The sequence below is a fragment of the Gymnoscopelus braueri genome, assembly GCF_963280865.1.
Source record: "Gymnoscopelus braueri genome assembly, chromosome: 22".
In the NCBI taxonomy this organism is placed as follows: Eukaryota; Metazoa; Chordata; class Actinopteri; order Myctophiformes; family Myctophidae; genus Gymnoscopelus; species Gymnoscopelus braueri.
Window position 1 is genome coordinate 37,801,043 of NC_137624.1, and position 26,943 is coordinate 37,827,985.

General features: G+C 40.2%; 1 long non-coding RNA gene across 1 annotated transcript; it reads right to left on the reverse strand.

Annotated features, from left to right (window-relative positions):
• Positions 1-1,547: 1,547 nt before the first annotated feature.
• On the reverse strand, positions 1,548-5,779 carry LOC308078023. Its single transcript, XR_013932485.1, has 3 exons — positions 5,626-5,779; positions 4,502-4,624; positions 1,548-2,447 (listed from the first exon to the last, which is right to left on the reverse strand). It is a non-coding gene; the product is annotated as an uncharacterized lncRNA (long non-coding RNA).
• Between the last annotated feature and the right edge of the window lie 21,164 nt (positions 5,780-26,943).

Below are 26,943 nucleotides of genomic sequence, written 5' to 3' on the forward strand. Positions count from 1 at the left end.
TTGTAGATCGGCTATTTTCAAATGGCCAAAATGTATATAGGGCTGAAGTGGGTAATGTACATTTTGTAAAATCTACAAAGTAACTAGTAACTAAAGTAAAAGTACAATATTTGACTCTGAGATGTAGTGGATTAGAAGTAAAAGTATAGACTTTACTCCAGTAAAGTAAAAAATCCTCAACATTTTACTTAAGTACGATACTTAAGTAAATATACTTAGTTAAAAGAAAGCCAAGAAAGCCTGGAATGGATCCGATAGTTATTGAGTTACAAGGTCATGATAATGCTCTTTTCATTGGTTCAATGTTTTAACAAACACCCAGACACACTGTTTCTAAAATAACGGAAATCGAAAGATCTACAAGCTCACAATTGTGACACATTGTTAGCTTGTAGATCTGACATTTTCCGCTACTTTTGTGCTACAATCTTGTACGATGAAGTAGGGCATTAATCTATGAAAGAACATAAACATTTGAATTATGGAGATACAAGGTTTCTGCTCGGATCCCAACAAAATGAAAGGTTTGACATTTGGAAATGTGTGATACTTAAATAGAGTTATTCATCGTTTACATTTTCATCATGAAAATAATGTTATGTATTTTTTCCACCAGATGCTGTGGGTCAAGTCAGGTCCCACTGCAGGAAGAGTGGGCACCTATATGAAAAATTGGCTATTTGGTCCAAAATGTAAAACAATATATACATATTTGGAAAATGGTCTTATATAAGTAATGCAAAGTACATATGATTATTAGAACATGATTGAACATTTGAAATTTAAGGTCTAATATTTCTACAATTGCTACACATTGCTACACAACGTGTAAATCCAATAATTTAGGACATAAACAAGAAGTCGAAGGGTACATTTAAAGGGATATTTCACCTTCAAATAAAATAAACACGGCCCCCTCACGCATTAGAATGTCCATCTAATTCTAATGCATGAGGGAGCCGTGATTTCCATGACTTTTCTCATTTATTTTGTTATATATATATATATTTATGTATACATTATTTGAAAGTTAAATATCCGTTTAAGTCTGATAATGACTGATAATGCCAGAATTATATGATTGTTTATTTCTTTATTTCTTTATTTGGATCCCCATTAGCTGCCAACAACAAAGAAGCTCTCTTCCTGGGGTGTGCATATGAAAGAAAAAAAAGACATAGCATAACAAGACAAATCACTTATTAATAAAGCTCTTATAAACATTATTGTGCGTAAGTCTTAAAGGAGAATTTCACCCAACGTTTTTCTTACCTTTTTTATGATGTTATGATATCCTAGGACGAGTGGTACAGTAGAAAAAAAAATAAAAAAACGTGAAATCTCGTCTAGCTAGACTCTTGATAACATCATCAAAAAGTAAGAAAAATGTTGGCCGAAATTCTCCTTTAATAAAAAGCATTTTAAAGATGAATAAAAGTCAAGTAAAAAATAAATAAAAAACATCAAAACACATCAAATTACATTCCATTGCATCTGATCAGGTCAGTTAATTGACATTTGCATAATTGTTAATGCATATTTAGTAGTTGTTTTTACTTGCCTTCAACTATAAAACCTCTAGTAGCCTGCCTAGTATGGAAGTGAGACTATATGTTGATCTCTCACATAATGTTATTTGTACGTATATATATACTGCTAATACAAATTGATGCTGCACACAGAGAAGGTTTCTTATTAACCCATTTAGACCAGGGAAGCATCTGTGTCATTTTCGAGCAGTTTTTTTTTTTTAGCAGTGGTGGAAAAAGTACTCAAATGTTTTACTTAAGTAGAAGTACTCTGGAAAGTCTAGAATTCCTCAAAATTTTACTTAAGTACAGTACTTGAGTAAATGTACTTGGTTACTTTACACCACTGGATTTTAGCATTGGCTATTCAAAGAATAGCAGATATACAAGCTCACAGTGTGGCACGAAGCTTGTACATCTGCTATTTTTGAAAAAAAACTTGAAAGTGCTGAATAATTTTGAATTACGAAAATGTTTGAGGACTACTGATTTCGAAGGCATTTTGTAGAATCGGCCTCAAGTCTTAATGGGTTAATATACAGAATAAAACTAGATAAATCAGATAAAAAATAGATAAAACAGAATTAAACTTAGAATCCACTGGTAAATGACAGAAAAATGCGGGTACTGGATAGCTAGATACGGTGTGGATGGATATAGCAGTAAGAGATCATTACAGAGGTCAAGGGGCAAACTGAACCAGTGCGGCTCCCCTTCAGCTGAACAGAGCAGCGACAGAGAGCACAGGGGCTAGAAGGAGCAAGAGGCTCACTGCGGTGCTTGTTGTGGCACCGTTGCACAATTCACCATCACAGCAAGTCACTCCCAGCTGATTCGACAGGTCTAACGGCAGAAGATTCTTCATCAAAGAACACTGCAGCTCTGGGACGCAGCCCTTCGCGACTACCGCGCCTTTCTCTGTGAACACGAACACACGCACGCACGCACGCACGCACGCACGCACGCACGCACGCACGCACGCACGCACGCACGCACACACACACGCACGCACACACGCACACACACACACACACACAAAGTAGTGAAGTACGTTTCACAAATCGCCACTATTTTCCCAGCAGTGTCCAACTGTGGTGTCCGTACAAGGGCTAGGGAGAAGCACTAGGCTTGTCGGGCCCAACCCTGGAATATATATATCTCTCTTTTCTTCCTTTTAAAAGTACAAACATATTACCGTTTGTACTTTGCAGCGGTGGAAAAAGTATATATATATTAATTTACTTAAAGTACAAAAATAAAAGTACTCATTATGCAAAATGTCCCATTTCACAAGTTTCAAATGCATAAAATGTTTAAAAATCTTTTGAAAATAGCAGATCTACAAGCTCACAATGCGTTGTGAGCTTGTAGATCGGTTATTTTCTAATGGCCGAAATTTATATAGGGCTGAATGTATGTTTTGTAATAATAATCTAAATCAGCAAAGTAACTAAAGTTTTCAAATATTTGTAGTGGGGTAAAAGTACAATATTTGCATCTGAGATGTAGTGGAGTAGAAGTAAAAGTATTGAAAATTGAAAATACTCAAGTAAAGTAAAAATGCCTAAAGATGGTACTTAAGTACAGTACTTGAGTAAACGCACTTTCCACCACTGGTACAAAGTACCCACAGATTACATACACCCAAACATGACCAACGACCAACCTCCAATACTCTCCCAGAAATACAACAATGTGCGAACACTGTTGTGATAAAGGAAAGTTAGCCAATGGAATCACAACAACCCTGAGGACTACTATAGCCATTGAGTTCCCCGCACGATCTCTGCCGAGTGGACCTCTAGACCAGTGCTTCTCAAACTTTTTCATGTCAAGGACCCCCAAATTGACACTTATTACCCCACGGACCCCCATTTGAAAAGATAAGCCAAGGACTCCCATAAGAGAAGGTTTTTACGGCTCTCTAGCAGTGATTCTCAACCATTTTAATTTCAAGGACCCCCAGTTTAACATGCATTAGGCTACGGACCCCCATTTAATGGCATTTATACCTCTGGGACCCCAGTTCATATTGTATAATCAATGTTAATTTAACTCTGAGAGTGTACAAATGGAACCAAATGGACCCGTTAGGGTCCATTTGGTTCCATTTGTACACTCTCAGAGTTACAGACCCATAAGGGTCCATTTAGCTGGGGACCCCCTGGAACCCCCTCAAGTACCCCTGGGGGTCCCCGGACCCCACTTTGAGAACCAACGCTCTAGACCTACTGCACATATAAACATTTTAAATCTGAGGCTTTTTTGTTTACTATTTAAATCAGGGGTTTTCAACCGGTGGTCCGCGGAGGTATTGCAGGTGGTCCCTGGCCATGCATTAAAATGTATATATATATATATATATATATATTTTTTTTACTTTTAATAACTTACAGGAGTTCTTACTGTATTGTATGTGTGATATGAAATGTGAGCTTACCATAATCACAGTAATCCTTAATCATATTCCATCATATTCAAACAAAATCACTGTATTTTATTAGATATATTATATTGATATTATAGCTAATTTCTCCAGCTCCCTGTGGTGCATGAACCCCCCACCACTATTGTGTGGGGTGGGTCTATGATGGACCCACCACGCACAATAGTGGTGGTCCCCAGGTTGCTCATAGTCAGGATAGTGGTCCCTGGGTCAAAATCAGTTGAAAACCCCTGATTTAAATAGTTTTGGGGAAAATATGCAGTGGTGTTCTAAAAGGAGTAGTTCTCCCCCCCAAAAAAACATTTTTTCTATCAATTACACAATCTAGTCTACTACTGACCGATGACCCATCAAATTATTGACTCAGGATTGCGAGAAAAACACAAAAAGATCTCTTCATGGGGTGTGTAACTACTCCTTTAATATTCAAAGTCTAGAAAAAACAAGGAAATAAAACTTTCTGAGCTGAGGAATGTGACATATTTGGGTAGAAATGTGCCATATTAGGAAGCCATATGATTATTACCTTTGAATGAGAAGCATTGCACCTTCATCAAAAGGGCAAGAGGACAACTATTAGGTTTGAGGCAGTTGTCGTTGTTGGTGTTGGTGTCAGTCAAGTTACACGTGTAACACTGGAAGGCAGAGGCTGAGACAACAGGCAGACAACGTCATACAGGTTACAATCAGTGGTGGAAAAATACTCAAATGTTTTAATTAAGTAAAAGTATCAACCACTGCAATGTAGCAATACTCTGTTACAACGAGTAAAGTAAAAGTACAGAAGAATTGGTATCAAAATGTACTTAAAGTACCAAAAGAAGAAAGTACTCATTATGCAAGAATGTCCCATTTCACAACTTCTCAAATGTATACAAATCTTTTGAAAAGAGCAGATCTACAAGCTCACAATCGCGACGCATTGTGAGCTTGCAGATCGGCTATATTAAATGACCGAAATGTATAAGGCTGAAGTGGTTAATAATCCTCTGAGATGTAGTGGAGTAGAAGTAAAAGTACTGAAATTTGGAAATACTCAGTACAGTACTTGAGTAAATGTATTTAGTTACTTTACACCACAGGTTACAATCCAGGGCATAACTTGGGGTCCCAGAGATGGCAATTGCCACACCCTAGTAGTGCAGTAGTTGTCAAACTTTTTCGTGCAATTTTTGTGGTAGATCTGCTATTTAAGTGGTTAAAATGATTGTGATGCTACATTATTTACCACTTTTGCATAATGGGTAATTTTACTTTTGGTACTTTAAGTATATTTTGATGCTCAAATAAAAGTGTCAATAGTATACTGCAATGTAGAAATACTGTTGCAAGTAAAAGTCAAACTTTACTTAAGTAAAACAAATGAAGTAATTTTACTACCACTGGATTACAAATACAGTACACAAAAGTCTGTCCAGGCTATGTACTGTACGTATGCGAGTGACAGTGTCAACAAAAAAGAGAAGTTGTGGATCGCACTGAAATGACCTCGACATTGTGGCATTTGCATGTATATTATTAAGGTACGGTGATTATTAGGATTATTATTATTGCATAATTTAGGTAAAAAAGTAAATCTCTCAAAAGGATTTAAAAAAATGAGATAGCGGACAACGTTTGGGTGTAATAATTACATGAATAAAGCCTTACCTTCAGGAAGAAGCATAAATCCAAGGATCAGTATGAGCAGATGCATCATGTTGGACAGAGAGGATCAAATGAAAGACTAGGCAGAGTAACAGCTTTAATACGTTTTGCAAAGAGGGTGTGGTGTCTGGATGGCAGTCAGTCAGTGTGGCACAGGTCAGCGGGGTACAGTGGTAAACATGCATTAAAGGGACAGTTCACCCTTTTTTCCTATCGATGGAGACTTGAATTCATGGATATGTTTTTTTTCGTTTTTGTCGCATTCCTAAGCCAATAATTTGATGACCAGCGGACCGGTAGGCAGCGGTTCCGATAGGAGACACAAAGGAGACTCTTTGGGTCTCCTACCGGAACCGCTGCCGGTCATCAAATTATTGGCTTAGGAATGCGACAAAAACAAAAACATATCCATGAATCAAGTCTCTGTGCACATGGGGTGACTAATCGATAGAAAAAAAGGCATTTTTTGGGGGTGAACTGTCCCTTTAACTAAATGTGACATTTGTACCAAGCCGTGCGATTTATAGTTATTGAATCATGAGCGTTTGTTTGAAAATGTAACGCCTGTCGTTTTTTTTTGCAAGTTACTGTATAACAACCAAAAACTAGGCCACCATGACTAAGCTTATTTTCAAGTTCGAGACGATCATACAGTGAGGAGGGGCTACTGTACAGTATTGGCAAGGGCAAGATAGAGAGAGAGAGTGGGGCTAACTGAATTATTAGATAATGTGGCTTGGGCCAGATAAGCTCTAAGAGCTGTGTGTGTGTGTGTGTGTGTGTGTGTGTGTGTGTGTGTGTGTGTGCATGCTTCTTCTCTGACATCACTCGCAAAAACAAGAACATGCTCTGTATGCCACTGTTGTCAGGACAGACCAATTAGCAGTGAGGGAAGAAGTAGGCTACTCACATGTTTTACTTAAGTACAAGTAGCAATACCCTATTGTAGAAATACTCTGTTACAAGTAAAGTTCCGTATTTTCACTCGACTAAAAGTACAAAAGTATCGGCATCAAAATATACTTAAAGTACCAAAAGTAAAAGTGCTCATTGTGCGGAATGTCCCATTTCACAAGTTCAAAATGTATACAAAAATCCTTTGAAAATAGCTGATCTACAAGCTCACAGTGTGTCGCATCGTGAGCTTGTAGATCAGCTACTTTCAAATGGCCGAAATATATATAGGGCTGAAGTGGTTAGTATGTGTGTTTTGTAATAATAATCCAAATCTACAAAGTAACTAGTAACTTAAGTTTTCATATAATTGTAGTGGAGTAAAAGCACAATATATTCCTCTGAGACGTAGTGGGGTAGAAGTAAAAGTATTGAACATTGAAGAAAGTAGAAATACCTCAAAATTGTACTTAAGTACAGTACTTGATTACTTTACACCACTGCCAAGTAGTCTCTGATATCAAAGGGGGGGCCCTTAGGGAGGTTATCCACCAGAGCCGGCAATGAATTTGCCTCCTACTTCACTTTACAAATTCCCAAAACATTAGACAAGCGGTCAACGCCTCCACAATCAGGTGCAGAATATGTGTGCGTCCACTTAAAAATAAATCAATAATTCACAACTCATAACACTGATAACTAATTCATGACACAATTTGATCTGATCGATCGTGAAAACGCGGAGGACATTATACAACATCTGAAATCCCCCTCCTGCTGTCTTCATATTCTGTCAACAAGCCTGTTCAGATATGTTTGAAATCCCATGGCCTCAGATCTTCTGGAGACATTCTCGACACATCTCTTCTCTCAGGCAGTGTTGAATTTGTCGACTAAAACTATGACAAAAAATGTTCGTCGACTACCTTTTTTTCACAGACGAAAACTAAATGAAAACTGAATAAAAACTAAGCTGTGATGACTAAAACTAAGACTAAACTAGACATATAGACATATCGAACTTATGCTTGACACAAGGAAAACCTGATCATGAATGAGGATCGTACCCACCCGACCTATTACTCAAATGAACGGATCACATATTAAAGCTTATCACATCTTGGCTCATATGTTGCCAACAGCAGATAGACCTTTCTTGACAGAAAGGGAAAACTCCTCCAAATCTATAGCAATCTGGCATATCAACTGCTACCATGGCAGGGCTGCCAACCCTCCTGGATCCTGCAGGGGTCTCCTTGATTTCGACCACATCACCTTCTGTACTCCTGGATTGTCTGGGAAGGACCCCCAAACCACCAACTTGGGGGGTGTGGTCAGTGTATGCAATCACACAGTCAGAGATATTCACTTTTAAGCAGTGGTGGACAGAAACAGAGTACATTTACTTGATTACTATACTTAAGTACATATTTTGAGTATTTGTACTTAACTTGAGTATTAGATTTTTGTAATACTTTTTATGTTCACTCAAGTACATTTCCAAGACAAATCTTTTACTTTTACTCAAGTACGTGTCTAGGAAGGCTGTGAACAGAGGTGGACAAAGTACTCAACCCCAGTACTTGAGTAAGAGTACAGATACCCCTGGTCAAATTTACTCCACTACAAGTAAAAGTAGCTCAGTCAAAATGTTACTCAAGTAAGAGTAAAAAAGTAATTGCTTTTAAATATACTTAAGTATTCAAAAGTACATGCTTTTAAAAATACTTAAAGTACAAGTAAAAGTAAAAGTCCTTTGAAGTCCTCGACTACCTCGAGCACTGTCCCGTCGGCAGTGGTAAAAACGGCAGTGTTAAATACAGATACTTTAGTTCTCTTGGCATAGAGCTTGAGGCAGATCTTCCTGCTCTCTGTTTCTACTGCCAGTAGTTCCTTTACATTCTCTGCTATGTTTCTACTGCCAGTAGTTCCTTTGCATTCTCTGCTATGTTTCTACTGCCAGTAGTTCCTTTACATTCTCTGCTGTGTTTCTACGGCCAGTAGTTCCTTTACATTCTCTGCTGTGTTTCTACTGCCAGTAGTTCCTTTACATTATCTGCTGTGTTTCTACTGCCAGTAGTTCCTTTACATTCTCTGCTGTGTCTGAGACTCAGGTAATGTCATCTGATAGTCAGTCATCATGATGGGAGTTACTAGCTTATCAATCAATCAATCAAACTGTATTTATAGAGCACATTTTCACACAACCTTAGTTGACCAAAGTGCTGCACAGGTAAAAGAAAAGCAATACATCAAATCAAAGAACAAAAACACAAAAACAAAAACGTGTATAAAACACATAACATGCCTGCATATAGGAGACACAGATATGGAGCGAGATTGTTCATTTACACCTACAGTATACACAGAAGGTAGAAAACATTAGATAGGAGTTAAAATAGGAATATTTAGGAGTGGATGTTGTTAAAAGCCAGAGAGAAGGTCAGTTTTTTGTAAGGATTTAATAATCTTGATGGACTTAGCAGATCTGATGTGGGCCACCACAAAAGCGCGGTCAGCTTAGTCTTCCTGGGGACCAGCATGAACCCCAGAGCCTCAAAAGAGAATTATTTTCTCATGAGGAAATAACAGGAGTCACACATGAGTGACACATCGCTGACAAAACTGCACTCAGATCACATTCATTATATTCCAGTTCTTGATGTACTTTGGTGGTAAAGACAATCTATTTGGTACAAATTCTCAGATCCAGGGCCATCAACTGTGACCTTTTTGTCAAGATACAATAATATTCAGCTTCAACGATTGGAGCTAACTTTAAACTGAGGCCATTTGTTCTAAAAAAAAAAATGCATAGAGTAACTGTCATGGGGGGCGTTTTGATTACAGTGATTACACATCTTTTTTCATCAGATTATAAGTAATATCTGGTGATATGACACAATACCTTACATGCTCATTCTGCATGCATACAGTTGACATAGAAAACAGAACATTCTCTCTGTTCAGTGTATGTTTGTACAGAGACCTGCAGACATTAGCGCCAATCCTGTGGGTGCCGGGGAGCCGCTCTGATACCGTGTGTTATTGTGAACAGATTTCTGTCATTCAAACTCTCTGCCTGTAATCTGCAAAGTCCTTATACCAGTTATGGTTTCATCATCAGCCAATAATCAAATTGTATGACTTGAAATGTAATTAAAAAAAAGTCCTTTTGCACACCTACTGGGACAGGTGCGTAGGAGCAGGCAGCCAGTGCATGAGACAGGAAAGAATGGTGATCACGCACACTGTCTTCACTTACAGCAAAAAAGTATTTTATTGCGAGTACAATGTTTCCAACTGACATTCATCAGGTATTTCTGATTGAGGGGTTAAAACTTGGTTGATGTGTGTGTGACTTGTTGTTGAGTACCCTACCCACCCAACATAAATCGGCATCCATGCCTGCAGAGATGGTGGTTGCAGAGAGGCAGGTGTTGTTTGCAAGGCATGTGGTTCTTTGTGACCACATCCTCTGCTCTCATGAGAGCAGAGGATGTTTCATATCTACCCACACGCACAACCGTTAACTTCACCTTGTCAATACAAGATGGCGCCGACATGCACAGCGGTGAACTTCTCACCCTGTCAAAACAAGATGGCAGACTGACAAGTCGACTTGCTTGGTCTCCACACAAACAACCTTTGATTTCCTATACTGACACATCTGGTCAAAATTCATGTCAGATCCTGTGTCTCTCAGATCCTAATCTAAATGTCTCAATAGAAGAGCAGGGAGACAAAATATAACCGCCCCAATTGGATAAGTTATATTGTATTAACATACTCTACCATACAGATTGTATAGGTTATATTGTATTAACATACTCTACCATACAGATTCGACAAAATTACATTTCATTCATTAAAAAAAAGTTACATAGTGCCTCTTTAAGTAGATCTCATAACTCTTGTTTCAGAGAAGTAACTCTCTGAAACCACCTGCACTGCATGCACTGATGTGCTTGTAGAACCACTACGTTATACAAAGCCTGCAGAAACACCTATAAAAACATAGAAATGACTGAGGAACCAGAACTAAATACTTTTACTCCTACACACACATACAAGATTCTGCGATCAAGCCAACGGTGCCGGAGATTAGCTGTACACAAAATGACAGAATGAAGGACGGACACACGGACACACGGACACACGGACACACGGACGGACGGACGGACGGACAGGGGGCAAAACATACTCTCGCCATGCCTTTCGGCCTGGCGGAGACAATAAGACTAAATGTGTAGAAGTATCCTCTGTCTTATGGAGCAGATAGCAGAGTGGTTAATAGACTAAATGTGTAGAAGTATCCTCTGTCTTATGGAGCAGATAGCAGAGTGGTTAATAAGACTACGGGCTCTATTCACAGGCCAAAAATTCCCCGTTAAATCGGGATAATGGACCTGCGCCGCCCCAATAGGTTATTCTAGCACCTGCTCTACCCGTCACCATTATGCCGACGCCGTTATTTGCGCGTGGAGGTGTGTCCGTGGGCGTGTTGTTGCTATATCCCCCACATTGCAATTCTACAGACACACATGGGTACGGCTTGGGGACGGGGGATAGTGGATTCTAGAAGCACCCGCTGGTTTATAAAATCACCCGTCAAGTGCACACAGACACTACAATGGCTTTGTGCGTTGGACCATGAGCCGTGTTGCCAGCCTTGGAGAGAAATAAGCAACCGCAGTCGCAGGTCTATGAAAACAAAAAGAAGCAACTCTAAGGCCACATGAGCACTTCAAACTACTAACTAGAGCTTTCATATCCCCTAAATATTTCAGCCCGGCTCGACTAATAATTGACAAATTAGACCCAGCCCAGCCCATCAGTCATTTTTCTAAAGAAGCCTTATTTCTCATTAAATCTTGGTAATATATGAATGATCTGTGTGTGAAATGCGCTCTTTCTTTATACAAACCCATGCTCGCTCACTCTACCGCAAATGCCTCTCTCTCTTTGTACAACCCCATGCTCACTCTACCGCAAATGCCTCTCTCTCTTTGTACAACCCCATGCTCACTCTACCGCAAATGTGCTCTCTCTCTTCATATAAACCGATGCTCACTCTACCGCATATGCGCTCTCTCTCTTCATATAAACCGATGCTCACTCTACCGCAAATGCGCTATCTCTCTTCATACAAACCCATGGTCACTCTACCACAAACGCCACCACCACTCCCAGCGGGGTCATTTTGATTCTATGACGGCTGCCGTCTAGTTATCATCAGTGCCAGTGTTGTGAGGAAAAACAACTAACAAGCAACCAGGTCTAGGAAAACCAGCCCAAAAGAAGCGAGTCAAGCGACTATGGGCCACATGAGCACTCTAACATATACATCAGCTATTTGAAAATAGCAGATCTACAAGCTCACAACGCCTCCCATGCAAACGCTACGTTCATGACCCCCCAAAATAACCATATTTGAACTGGGGACCCCCCCATTTTGTTTGACTCGGTTCCACAGATAAATATTGTGAAAATAGCAGATCTACAAGCTCGCCAGGCGTTGGGTGCTCCATTGTGGTCTCGACCCACAGGTTGAGAACCACTGCATTAAAAGCTCCAAGCAAGTTACATGTCTAGTAGGCTATGTTGTTGCACGTAATGTAATGTTTTTGGTTTAGTGATAGGCTACTCCGTGGCGCGCGCGCGCCTCATTGTGCTGTCCAAAATAACAGATCTGTAGCTGTCGACACGACATGATGCAGCGCCGTTGATAGCTTGTATGTCTGTTATTTTGGGTAGGTATAGGCGACGCACATACGCATCGCAGCAATGTGTCTGGATTTGAGAGGCTTTGATTGATGTAAACTTAAAGTTTAGCTCTGTTCGGGATTACTGAACAAAGGTGGATGATGAAAGATAACGGGGACAATATGGATGTAAGTTAACTTTAATTAACTGCGTCACTTCAGAGGAAACTATGGAGCAACTTCAGAGATGTTTACACACCCCTGGAATCCATTAGAACGGTGGAAATAGAACGATAACAGCCAACGTGAGTACATACTGTAGGCTATAGACCTTTCCTAAAACTGTCCAATTTATTATACCCATGTGCTACTGTTTGTCTGTGTACCACGTAGGAGCGTTGTCGCAACATGATGTAATTAATTATTTGGGAGCAGCCAGTGTGTACCAATAGTATACATATTTTAAATGGCTTTCATATACTATTCCGGATCTGACTAATATGACAAGCTTATTGTGAACACAATAGGCTACAAATTAATATAAAAATGTATTTGGATAAAATAAAAAAAAAGAAGGAAAACAAGCCCAATGTGGCTTATAATAATCAGACCAGGCAACAGTGCAGACAGGTAGATAGGCTAGAGCATATATTGGATCGGGATGACGGCTAGCGCAGTCTTCTCTTAAAGGCAATGGCTTCTGGCACGGTGATTGGTTTTATCATTGTAACGCCCAAACCACACCTATGCATAATGTAACGGGTAGCTCAGGTGTTTGGCGGGTCACGGGGGTGCCATAGAATACCGAATTTTGCGGGGAAACGCCTCTTGCCTAGTCCTTCATCCCTAATTAGTGGTTTGTTCAAATCTGGCTCTGAATAGAGCCCTACATGTGTAGAAGTGTCCTCTGTCTTATGGAGCAGATAGCAGAGTGGTTAATAGACTAAATGTGTAGAAGTATCCTCTGTCTTATGGAGCAGATAGCAGAGTGGTTAATAAGACTAAATGTGTAGAAGTATCCTCTGTCTTATGGAGCAGATAGCAGAGTGGTTAATAAGACTAAATGTGTAGAAGTATCCTCTGTCTTATGGAGCAGTTAGCAGAGTGGTTAATAGACTAAATGTGTAGCAGTATCCTCTGTCTTATGGAGCAGATAGCAGAGTGGTTAATAAGACTACATGTGTAGAAGTATCCTCTGTCTTATGGAGCAGATAGCAGAGTGGTTAATAAGACTACATGTGTAGAAGTATCCTCTGTCTTATGGAGCAGATAGCAGAGTGGTTAATAGACTAAATGTGTAGAATTATCCTCTGTCTTATGGAGCAGATAGCAGAGTGGTTAATAAGACTAAATGTGTAGAAGTGTCCTCTGTCTTATGGAGCAGATAGCAGAGTAGTTAATAAGACTAAATGCAGAGGTGGACAAAGTACTCAACCCCAGTACTTGAGTAAGAGTACAGATACTCCTGGTCAAATTTACTCCACTACAAGTAAAAGTAGCTCAGTCAAAATGTTACTCAAGTAAGAGTAAAAAAGTAATTGCTTTTAAATATACTTAAGTATTCAAAAGTACATGCTTTTAAAAATACTTAAAGTACAAGTAAAAGTAAAAGTCCTTTGAAGTCCTCGACTACCTCGAGCACTGTCCCGTCGGCAGTGGTAAAAACGGCAGTGTTAAATACAGATACTTTAGTTCTCTTGGCATAGAGCTTGAGGCAGATCTTCCTGCTCTCTGTTTCTACTGCCAGTAGTTCCTTTACATTCTCTGCTATGTTTCTACTGCCAGTAGTTCCTTTGCATTCTCTGCTATGTTTCTACTGCCAGTAGTTCCTTTACATTCTCTGCTGTGTTTCTACGGCCAGTAGTTCCTTTACATTCTCTGCTGTGTTTCTACTGCCAGTAGTTCCTTTACATTATCTGCTGTGTTTCTACTGCCAGTAGTTCCTTTACATTCTCTGCTGTGTCTGAGACTCAGGTAATGTCATCTGATAGTCAGTCATCATGATGGGAGTTACTAGCTTATCAATCAATCAATCAAACTGTATTTATAGAGCACATTTTCACACAACCTTAGTTGACCAAAGTGCTGCACAGGTAAAAGAAAAGCAATACATCAAATCAAAGAACAAAAACACAAAAACAAAAACGTGTATAAAACACACAACATGCCTGCATATAGGAGACACAGATATGGAGCGAGATTGTTCATTTACACCTACAGTATACACAGAAGGTAGAAAACATTAGATAGGAGTTAAAATAGGAATATTTAGGAGTGGATGTTGTTAAAAGCCAGAGAGAAGGTGAGTTTTTTGTAAGGACTTAATAATCTTGATGGACTTAGCAGATCTGATGTGGGCCACCACAAAAGCGCGGTCAGCTTAGTCTTCCTGGGGACCAGCATGAACCCCAGAGCCTCAAAAGAGAATTATTTTCTCATGAGGAAATAACAGGAGTCACACATGAGTGACACATCGCTGACAAAGCTGCACTCAGATCACATTCATTATATTCCAGTTCTTAATGTACTTTGGTGGTAAAGACAATCTATTTGGTACAAATACCAGGGCCATCAACTGTGACCTTTTTGTCAAGATACAATAATATTCAGCTTCAACGATTGGAGCTAACTTTAAACTGAGGCCATTTGTTCTTAAAAAAAAAAATGCATAGAGTAACTGTCATGGAGGGCGTTTTGATTACAGTGATTACAGATCTTTTTTCATCAGATTATAAGTAATATCTGGTGATATGACACAATACCTTACATGCTCATTCTGCATGCATACAGTTGACATAGAAAACAGAACATTCTCTCTGTTCAGTGTATGTTTGTACAGAGACCTGCAGACATTAGCGCCAATCCTGTGGGTGCCGGGGAGCCGCTCTGATACTGTGTGTTATTGTGAACAGATTTCTGTCATTCAAACTCTCTGCCTGTAATCTGCAAAGTCCTTATACCAGTTATGGTTTCATCATCAGCCAATAATCAAATTGTATGACTTGAAATGTAATTAAAAAAAAGTCCTTTTGCACACCTACTGGGACAGGTGCGTAGGAGCAGGCAGCCAGTGCATGAGACAGGAAAGAATGGTGATCGCGCACACTGTCTTCACTTACAGCAAAAAAGTATTTTATTGCGAGTACAATGTTTCCAACTGACATTCATCAGGTATTTCTGATTAAGGGGTTAAAACTTGGTTGATGTGTGTGTGACTTGTTGTTGAGTATGCCTGCAGAGATGGTGGTTGCAGAGAGGCAGGTGTTGTTTGCAAGGCATGTGGTTCTTTGTGACCACATCCTCTGCTCTCATGAGAGCAGAGGATGTTTCATATCTACCCACACGCACAACCGTTAACTTCACCTTGTCAATACAAGATGGCGCCGACATGCACAGCGGTGAACTTCTCACCCTGTCAAAACAAGATGGCAGACTGACAAGTCGACTTGCTTGGTCTCCACACAAACAACCTTTGATTTCCTATACTGACACATCTGGTCAAAATTCATGTCAGATCCTGTGTCTCTCAGATCCTAATCTAAATGTCTCAATAGAAGAGCAGGGAGACAAAATATAACCGCCCCAATTGGATAAGTTATATTGTATTAACATACTCTACCATACAGATTGTATAGGTTATATTGTATTAACATACTCTACCATACAGATTGTATAGGTTATATTGTATTAACATACTCTACCATACAGATTCGACAGAATTACATTTCATTCATTAAAAAAAAGTTACATAGTGCCTCTTTAAGTAGATCTCATAACTCTTGTTTCAGAGAAGTAACTCTCTGAAACCACCTGCACTGCATGCACTGATGTGCTTGTAGAACCACTACGTTATACAAAGCCTGCAGAAACACCTATAAAAACATAGAAATGACTGAGGAACCAGAACTAAATACTTTTACTCCTACACACACATACAAGATGTAACAAAGAGGAGAGCGGAGAGGGAAGCCAGGAACATGCTAGTGTGAGAGCAGAAGTGTGGAAAAAAGAAACAGCCAACCTAAAAGTACTCAGTACTTTACAGTCTTCTTAGAAATGTACTCGAGTAAAAGTAAAATATTTGTCTCGGAAATGTACTCAAGTAAGAGTAATAAGTATCAAAAAAATCGAATACTCAAGTAAAGTACAGATCCTCAGAATCTGTACTTAAGTACAGTACTCAAGTACATTTACTCCGTTACTGTCCACCACTGTGAAGTACTAGTTACTTTTAGGTTAATATCTCAAGAACAGATTCTGCTCTGCGTTTGAATCTGTCGGGGGGGTTCGTCATATCGCGTACGCACTGGCCTACAAGTGGGCGTGCCTTCAGATCAGGAAGCAGGCCGTGCTTTACCCAATCAAATGTAGTGGGCGGGATTTACGTTTCTGCCGATCCTTCCCCACTAGAAACAAACCGAAACTCATTTAACAATAGCGTCCTCGGAGCAGACAAAACCACGGAGAGATATTCACATTTTAACTTGCTTTTTCATTATAGAAACAACTGGGCTTATAACCAAAACGATCCATGTTCTCTGGGAGAAGTGGTGTTAGTGTTCCGTATAGAAATATTGTTAGTGGGAATGATGTATAGTCGCACCACCGGAAGTGAAAGGCTGAAGGCAGACCAAAACCCTGGTTTCCTTGCGTACGTGTGCTACGTCGACTTCCTCCCAGAGCCAAGTGAGATAGTAAAAAAACAGCAGAGGGCGCTGTTTTTCCTTTTCATTTTGCGATGGGTTCCCAGATTGCTTTTAGGTTGTCTCAGAGCCTTCTATTAGAGAGTTGCGCCAATGAGGGGTCAGAAACAGCGTCGGTCACGTGGTTCATGTAGCTGGAAATAGTGACAAGGAGCCGTCGACTTCAATGCATTCCATGAACTTCCGGTTTAGGGATTTGTCACTATTCACCAATGTATGTGTATGTAGAAGACCTGGCCCGAAGAAGTGAACGGAGTTGGCGTAACTCTTTAATAGAAGGCTCTGGGTTGGCTGATCTTTTTCTTTTCCTTTTCCCCCCCCCCTTCTTCCCTAAAATGCAATTGGCCACATGCTGTGTTCTTCAAAGAAGGAAACCTATCACAGTACACACTCTGCACTGGGATCTACATCATGGGTACTGACTGCATGCTACACAGGGACTAGGGAGTCACTTGTAACGTTGCCAAAGAAAATAGTGCTGATTTGTCAGATGTTATGAAAGCTGTGAAGAAGCTGTGAAGAACACACTGCTCTACATCACCATTCTGAGGTTCGATGGCTTTCACATAGAACAGTGCTGTTTGGCATGTTGAAGTTACTGTATGTGTCTAGTCGGCACAGAGCTGACTGACAATTTCAATGACGATGTCTGGGTTGTGAGCTGAACATCATTTCAAAGTTCTATGCAAGGCCACAATGCACACGCCATTCACGTTCATGACAGTCAGACAACCCCTGATCTATATAAAAGCAGAAATATGTCATCCAGGCACGCAAACCTATCCATATATCCACCACTTTTTTTAGTTCTGTTTCAACTCAAAACAAAACAAAACACGGTAATGGCGGCAGCCTGACAAACCTCCAAGAACACCCCCATGGCCTTATCTGAAGTTCCTGTTATGAAAAACGCACATGCAGACATAAAAAACATACATTTTCAAATGCTTACTGTGTTTACCGAAGACAAACTACATCGCTTACAAGGTTCTATAAATTCATTGTGAAAACATTACAGCAATGCATTGAGATATATATATATATATATATATATATATATACTTTTACTTGTACTTGCACTTAATATCACTCTTTTAGCCCATAAATGAACCCAAACATAGCTGATTCAGACAATATAGAGGCCAGGGCCGGCCCTAGGATTTTCGTGGCCCTAAGCAAGATTTTTTTGGGTGGCCCCCCCCCAGGAAGTTGACATTTTTATTTAAAAAAAAACTGGGTTTGGTGATGTTCTATATTGTCTGAATCAACTTTGTTTGCGTTCGTTTTTGTGCTAAAAGAGTGACTTTGAGAGCAGTTTTACCGTACAATGTAAGTCAATGAGGAGCATATTTTGAATTATCAATTTCTAATCAATGGAGCAATTTTTTTTTATTTCTTGCCCACCTTTGGAGTTACATCATGGCAAGGTAACTACACAACCCAAACCTCTACCAAAGTGGTCTTGCCCTTTTAAGTATATTTAAAAGCAATTAACATTTTGACAGAGCTACTTTCACTGTGGAGTGAATTTGACCAAGGTCTCTTTTTTTCAGGGCCTGTGTTGAAAGCAGTGGCGGAAAAAGTACTCACAGGTTTTACCTACTGTAAGTAAAAGTATCAATACTGTAATGTAGAAATTCATGGTCTTGCAATTTTTTTCCAAGAATCCATGCATTTGCATTGAAAAAGCATTGGCAGATTCCGCCCCAGAGGTAAAATAAAAGTGCGGTAGGACCGTGCCCTTACAAGTAAAAGTCCGGAATTCACAATTTACTTGAGCAAAAGTACAAAAGTATTGGTATCAAAACGTACTTAAAAGTACCAAAAGTAGAAAATACTTCATTATGCAGAATGTCCCATTTCACAGGTTTCAAATGAATAAAATGTATACAAATCTTTTGAAAATAGCAGATCTACAAGCTCACAACGCGTCACAACGCCTTGTGAGCTTGTAGATCAGCTATTGCCAAACATCCAATGTTTAAATAGGGCAAATATATGTTTTATGATAATATACCAAATCTACAAAGTAACTAGTCACTAAAGTTTTCAAATAAATGTAGTGGAGTAAAAGTACAATATTTGCCTTTGAGATGTAGTGGAGTAGAAGTAAATTGGAAATACTCAAGTAAAGTACAAATACCTTAAAATTGTACATTAAGTACAGTACTTAAGTAAATATAATTGGTCAACCACTGGTTGGAAAGCGCCCTGTTGTATGGCGCTGAAACATGGACTATATTAAGAAGGAGCCGTGTCTGGACACCTACAGTAATAAGACTCCAATTACTCCAATCAAAAACAATATTGGATATCCTACTATGGATAAGATATCCTCCCAGAGGAACCAGGCCTCATAGTGCACATTTCCTGGCACAATGCCCAGGGACGCAGGGTTTGCACATGGACACAGGGTCTGCGTTCCAAGAACTGAACTGGGAACAGCTGATAAAAACAATGGGTTAAAACAACCCCAAGCTTTGGCCGACAGGACCTGGTGGTGGAAAGACTTGGCATCCACTCATCTAGAAATATGCAGTGGTGGAAAAGGTACTCAAATGTTTTACTCAAGTAAAAGCATCAATACCACAATATAAAAATACTTATGTTAAAAGTGAAGGGCCATGTGTTCAAAATGCTACTCGAGTAAAAGTACAATAGTATCGGCATCAAAATATACTTAAAGCAGCAAAAGTAAAAGTACTAAAATGTTTGAGAATAGCAGATCTACAAGCTCACTACGCATCGCATTGTGAGCTTGTAAATCGTCTATTTTCAAATAACCATAGGTATAAAATAGGGCTTATTTATGTTATTGTTTTTTACTTAAGTACAGTACTTGAGTATATGTACATGGTTACTTTACACCACTGGAAATATGCCACTGAATAATAGATATTGGATTCTTGGCAAGACCATGAATCCATGCATTTGCATTGACAAAGCATTGGCAGATTCCGCCCCATAGGTAAAATAAAGGTGCGGTGTGACTGTGTCCTTACAAGTAAAAGGCCTGCATGTGTTGAAAATGTTACTTGAGTAAAAGTACAAAAGTATTGGCATCAAAATATACATAAAAGTACCAAAAGAAAAAGTACTAAAATGTTTGAAAATAGCCGATCTACACAACGTGTCATGGTGCGATGCGTTGTGAGCTTGTAGATCGGCTATTTTCAAATAGCCTATGGTATAAAATAAGGCTAAAGTGGTTAATGTATGTTTTATAATATAATAATTTATATTTATATTATATAATTTTAAATAACTAGTAACTAAAGTTTCCAAATAATTGTAGCGGAGTAAAGGTACAATATTTGCCTCTGAGATGTAGTGGTGTAGAAGTGCCACTGGGCACGACACATGGGTGATCCCTGAGTCTGTCTCAAACTGCGTATGCGTTGCGTATGCTGTAATGAGTGCTGCTTTCTGCCGAGGTTAGCAGAAACCTGTCTATTAGACAAGTGAGGTGAAATTAGATGAATGAAATATATATAATTGTTTGAAAAATAAAAAATACATTATTTTTGTACTTTTGGTCTCACCATAGATTTTCATCTTCTGTTGAGTCTTTGTAGCTTAAAGACAGGGTAAGTAATATTTTTTGGTTAAACACTAAAAGTGTTTTGTTAAAAGGTTAAAGCACCATATTCTGATAGTAATCATTGCTATTCACCTGTTTCCTAGGCTGTGTGTTTTCCACTTCCTGTCGATTTGATCCAATGAAATCCAATGAAACTGGTCAGATGACCAATGATATCCAATGAAATCGACAGGAAGTGGAAAACACACAGCCTAGGAAACGGGTGAATAGAGTGTTTGTTTAGTAACGGGAGTCTCCCTGTCTCTCCAGCTCCGAAATAAACAGAAAATGTGTTCCAGTTCCAATTTTGTTTGCTCACTCTTTGTGTCATCCACTTCCAGTTTAACTTGTTTAATATGTATCCTGTGCAAGTTCTCTCTCCTGATTGGATAAGATCGATACCCTGACCTGATAATGCATTTTCCGTTTATCAAAGCGCTGGAGAGACAGGGAGACCCCTGTTACTGAACAAACTAAACACTTTATAGCAATGAATACTATCAGAATATACTGCTATTTATCACTTAGTAAGTTTAACCCAAACATTTTACTTAACCTACCTTTAAAGCTCTCCAGTGTGTTTCCGTTCTGGCAAGACCCACTGAGATTGGCCAGAGGGTGTTAACCCTGCATGAAGAACGAGGGTCCAGGCCAAATTACCTTCCCGGACAACTGATTGTTATGTTATTCTAGCACAAATGATGTGTATGGAATGTTATGTTATGAAGCTAGCACAAAGGATGTGTATGGACTGTTGGAATGGACTCTTCCATGTTCAAAACCCAAGAGTCTCTGGCATCATCTGTAGTAGTACTTAAAGGGCTCACGCCCCACATGTGATCTTTGACCCCCCGGGCCCGGAAAACACAGACTTAAGAGGACAACAGACGGGTGACATTGTAGATTCTACTATGTTATCAACCTATTTACATCCCGAGAACCCCCAGTTCATGAAAACCACTATATTTTATTGTGAGAAATATCTTGCCAAATTCTGGTGATTATAAGCCACTAGACTCTCCATATAAGCAAAACCATAAAGTAGGAAGCCACACAGATACACCACTGCAGTATCCTCGGAAAGTATGACAGTCTGTGTCTCGTTCTTATGATATTGCAGAAGTAGTGAAGTAGCTCAGTCTACAGAACAACACAAGACACCTGAACACATGGGAAATTGCGCCACCTGCTGTTCATTCCCCATAAAGTAAAGAACCTGGCTCATCAGCAACCACCAGTCCAGCAAACATTAGATTAGGGATTACAATGGTGCTAGAAAAGTTTTACGCTTTGGAATTGTCTATAGTTCTGCATACATTTCTACATGAACAATGATCTCAAACAGATTTCCAAGAGTTAGATAAAGACAATCCAATTAAAGGAAATTGTGGGAAATGATCCAATATTACATATCTGTGAGTGGCAAAAGTACCATCATGTCAACATCTAGGATTAGCAGTTCATTTGAAGGTGAAATTAGAGTCAGATGTTTTCAATAACACAAATAAAAATAACCCAAGCTGTAGATTGAGTGGTTCTCAAACTTTATACTTTTGAGGACCTCCACAACTCCATTTGGTTCCATTTCTCAAGAGTTACAGACCTGTACAGGTCCATTTGAAACCTACAAATGGAACCAAATAGACCCTTATGGGGGAACCCCAGCATCCCTGGGTTCTGAGGGGATATATTCTGAGCAAAATTGCCAAAAACAGCCGATCTACAAGCTGTTTTTCGCAAAGATATTTTGTGTAGTGGTACAAACAAAAAAGAGCACAGCAAGTACACTGCAATTCAGGTCCATTTTACAAATAATGGAGGGTTTAAGTGGTTAAATACATACCTGTAAGGCAAGACAGAGGGCAGGAGCCCAAAATACACTGACAGGTGTTTTCAGTTACTCTGGCAGATTACACCTCCTTTCTGTGGGCTGTGTTCACTTTCAATGACTTTGTGCTCTACCTTGTGGTTAGTTGATGTATTGCAGTCAGGGAGATGAGCATTATTAAACTAAAACTAAAAGTAGAGAAAAGCAGCATATTTGTTATTGGGGCAATGTTTCCATTCTACACACACCATATACATGGGTACATACTGTAGGCTATTTATAAAAGGTTCAAACCCCTTATCTTACCCTGGCAGTTTATAGAGTGTCAGCTTTCACTCTACACTTTGATCTACACAGGGAATAGAACCTCTAACCCTGACAGTGTTAATGCCTTGCTCAATACCCTGAACTACACTAGGGTATAGAACCTCTGACCCTGACAGTGTTAATGCCTTGCTCAATACCCTGAACTACACTAGGGTAAAGAACCTCTGACAGTGTTAATGCCTTGCTCAATACCCTGAACTACACTAGGGTATAGATTAGAACCTCTGACCCTGACAGTGTTAATGCCTTGCTCAACACCCTGAACTACACTAGGGTATAGAACCTCTGACCCTGGCAGTGTTAAAGCCTTGCTCAATACCCTGAACTACACTAGGGTAAAGAACCTCTGACAGTGTTAATGCCTTGCTCAATACCCTGAACTACACTAGGGTATAGATTAGAACCTCTGACCCTGACAGTGTTAATGCCTTGCTCAACACCCTGAACTACACTAGGGTATAGAACCTCTGACCCTGGCAGTGTTAATGCCTTGCTCAATACCCTGAACTACACTAGGGTATAGAACCTCTGGCCCTGACAGTGTTAATGGATTGCTCAATACCCTGAACTACACTAGGGTATAGATTAGAACCTCTGACCCTGACAGTGTTAATGCCTTGCTCAACACCCTGAACTACACTAGGGTATAGAACCTCTGACCCTGACAGTGTTAATGCCTTGCTCAATACCCTGAACTACACTAGGGTATAGAACCTCTGGCCCTGACAGTGTTAATGCCTTGCTCAATACCCTGAACTACACTAGGGTATAGAACCTCTGACCCTGGCAGTGTTAAAGCCTTGCCAACAGAGGGAATGAAACCTCTAACCCTCACAATGTTGGTGCCTTGCTTTATCATCTAGCCTCCACAACATCACAAATGTATGTGTTAATATAATGTTGCAGTGGTCTAGGTACAGTGATCCTCAACCTTTTTAATGTTAAAGGAACCCCAGTTTGATATGCCGTATAGGTGTCCTACCTGTAACCAGGGTCTAAATGTCACAATGGAAGAGTAGACTCTAGGGCAGTAGTTCTCAAACTTTTCCAACACAAGGACCCCCAAATTGTATTTGGCCACGGACCACCATGTGAAAATGTTTTGTGCCAGGGACCCCCAGAAGCAAAGACTTGAGTACAAAAATAGCAGATCTACAAGCTCATAGCGCGGCACGAAGTGACGTGCTATGAACTTTAGATCTGCTATTTTTTAATAGCCAAAGTATAAAATATGGCTAAAGTGGTTAAAATGATTGTGCTCTGGGTTACGACCCCAGAGCACTATGGGTAGCACCCATTAACTCATTTTGCTTGGGACCCCCTGAAACCCCCCAATGCTCTAGGGAGACCACCTCCAACCACTGCAGATGTGCTGGTATTACATACTCTAACCATACACACCGCTCTAACCATACACACCGCTTAAAATAACATTGTATTCATTCTAATAAGTTCAGAGATTGTAGCTTTAACATGGGGTGCAAACTTTTTCATTAAGGATTTTGGTTTCAGTGTCATTTGGAAAAGCAGCGTACTCAAACTGTCATGTGGCATATATTTTTGACAATTATGTTGCAATGCACACACAGTATGATTATTAGTTACGCTGAAGGCCTTTTCACACGGAGAGCTACAGTACATGCAATGTCAGGGTTCTCGCTTGGATCCGCGGGGATCCACTGCTCTCCTCGTGTGAATAGACACGTTTCTATGAGCCACGTGGTTAAATGTTCAACACGTTTCAACAGCGTCGTTGTTGGTCGTCGTAAGTTAAACATTATAAAACAGGATGAGAGAGTGAGCGAGCGAGCTCGAGGGGGAATTTGAGAGGAATTACACACAGAGAGAGAGAGAGAGAGAGAGAGAGAGAGAGAGAGAGAGAGAGAGAGAGAGAGAGAGTCTGTCCGTCTTGGCAGCCGGTGATGATAGTAGCTACTGAAGTCGTCCATTGCCCATACCCTAGGTGGGGTTGGCAAAAGGGCCTCTCTGTGTGGAGTTTGCATGTTCTCCCCGTGTCTCCTAGGGTAGTTAATACCCTCACAAAAACATGCAGTAATCCTGGTCACTATACTGCCTCCCCCTGGTCAGCCAGGGCGCCTGATGGAGGGGAAAGGAACTGGTTGGAATAACGTGTTCCTTCCACGCGCTACGTCTAACCAGGGAACCTCCCCCCTGTCGGGTGATAAGAAGCGGCCTGCTTGCTCCTCATGCATTGAAGGGGGCATGAGCTTCAGCTTGGGCTCTCCCTAGGCTGGCAGAGGGAGAGTAGCACCCAGGATTACATAGGCAATTGGCACTGGGTGAAAAAATATGGGTTACAAAATCGTGGGATAAAAATTATATATATATTTAAAAAAAAAGGGGGTCAAGACTGACAGGTGTCTAGCTAAGGTGATTGGTGGAATGTAGAGAAAATGATGCGTAGGCGTGGTTGTAAAATGACCCCAGAGCACTGTGCTTTTACTTTGTTATTTGATTTGTGTGTCAGGTGTATTGCATTGATGTTGATTTTATGTTTCTTGTGAGTTACTTTTATTTTGAAAGGGTTTGCTTGATGTGTAATTATTATCACCTGTTAGCTCAGCTCAGAGAGAGAGAGAATTGTTTGCAGCAGCACCGCAGTACAAGGTCTGCTGCTTGACAGCAAGGTCAAAGGATTAAGGTCTAAACTAATTCATTGTATTGGATCGAAGCGGCAGGGAGAGTGATTTCGGGATGTCATTGGAGGTGAGGGCCGAGACTGGAGGACATTGATGGGTCGGATTCAATTGATCGACACCGGCGGTGGGTTTGAAATGGAGTCGGCAGAGGATTCAGATAGCGAAAATCAAGCTTGCAGTGATGAAAATGATGCTGGATATACACGAAAAGTAAGAAAGGAGCAAACAGTTCAGAAAGTGACAACGAAGAGAGATTTATGGTCGGGATGAGAGCCGAGTCGCAAGTTGACGGCATTTTCAATAATCAACATGCAGTAGGAAAGTTTATTGTAGGACGAGTGGGAAGAATCAAGTCATTGAGGATTACTAGGGGGGGGTGCAGTGATTTTTTAATCGACAAAGCTTTGGTTATTTCTAAATTTGAGAAGCATCGTGTGGATGCCTTTCGCCTTGAAGGGAAACAAAGCAAGGGAGTCGTAAGTGGAGTGCCATTGTCTGTGAAGCCACTAGTATTCATGAGCTTTGTTGACAGAGTTTGTGAGGCAAAAAGAATGACTAGGTTTAGAGAAGGGAAACAAGAGGAAAGTGGGTCGATTTGTCTGACGTTTGCAAGGGATGTTCCACCCCAGAGAGTGTACTTAGACTACATTTGTTATAGGGTTAAGCCCTATGAAAGAGCACCGCTCAGGTGCTCAGGTGCTTTTTTGTCCGCAGAGCGTTGACACCGCAGCGATGGCTGCGCGCAGGGCAGCGCTCCGTGGATTTGTGTATATAAGAGGAACACAGACCTCAGTGGCACACTCAGGGGGCAGGAGCCCGTCTTCCTCCGCTTCCAACTGGCCACCACACCTTATGTTTTGTTACTTATGAGTTCTGTGATTTGACCTAAGTTATTTTCAGTTGATATAAGTTGATCCTGAGGTGATTGTTTCTTTTGCTTATTGTTTATGATAGGAAGGTAAGCTATTGTATTATTGGTTCTTTCGATAGGTAAGATATATTACTTTCCAGTTAGTTCTTTTGATTTGTTACTTTAGTTCCTCAGTGAGTTATACAGTTATACCCTTATGACCCAAGCTTAAGTTACTCTTTTGTTATTACTTTATACATTTGTAAATAAACCATTGTTATATTTTTGCACTTCAACCCTTTGTTTGTGTGGCTACTTGGGAGTTGGGGAAGGCGGGAACATATTCATGTTGTGTCTCAGGCACCCCTAGACTGGGGCATAACATGGACAAATGCAGCTTACCTGTTCTCACAATAAACGTGTTTGTGTGCCCCTGTGTTCTCCGGTCGACAAATAAAAATTTTCTCCGGTCGACAAATATCTGTGGGGTGGATGCAGATCGCCGATCAAGTCGGTACCACCTTTGCCTTTTATGAGGCCAACAACAACATCGAAAAGAGAGGAGCGAAAATGTTATATTATCCAAAATATCTAAAACGTCCTCTCCTGGATCAAACCCTTGAGATGGCTAGGGATGGGTTGCCCTGGACGAGTTCTACAGAGTGTATCACCATGCTTCCCTGCACGGAATTGCAGAAGGTCGAGACCTCGGACAGTCCTTCCATCAAGTTCTCTAGGATACGCACCCTACCATCAGCTTAGTTCAGGTTGATC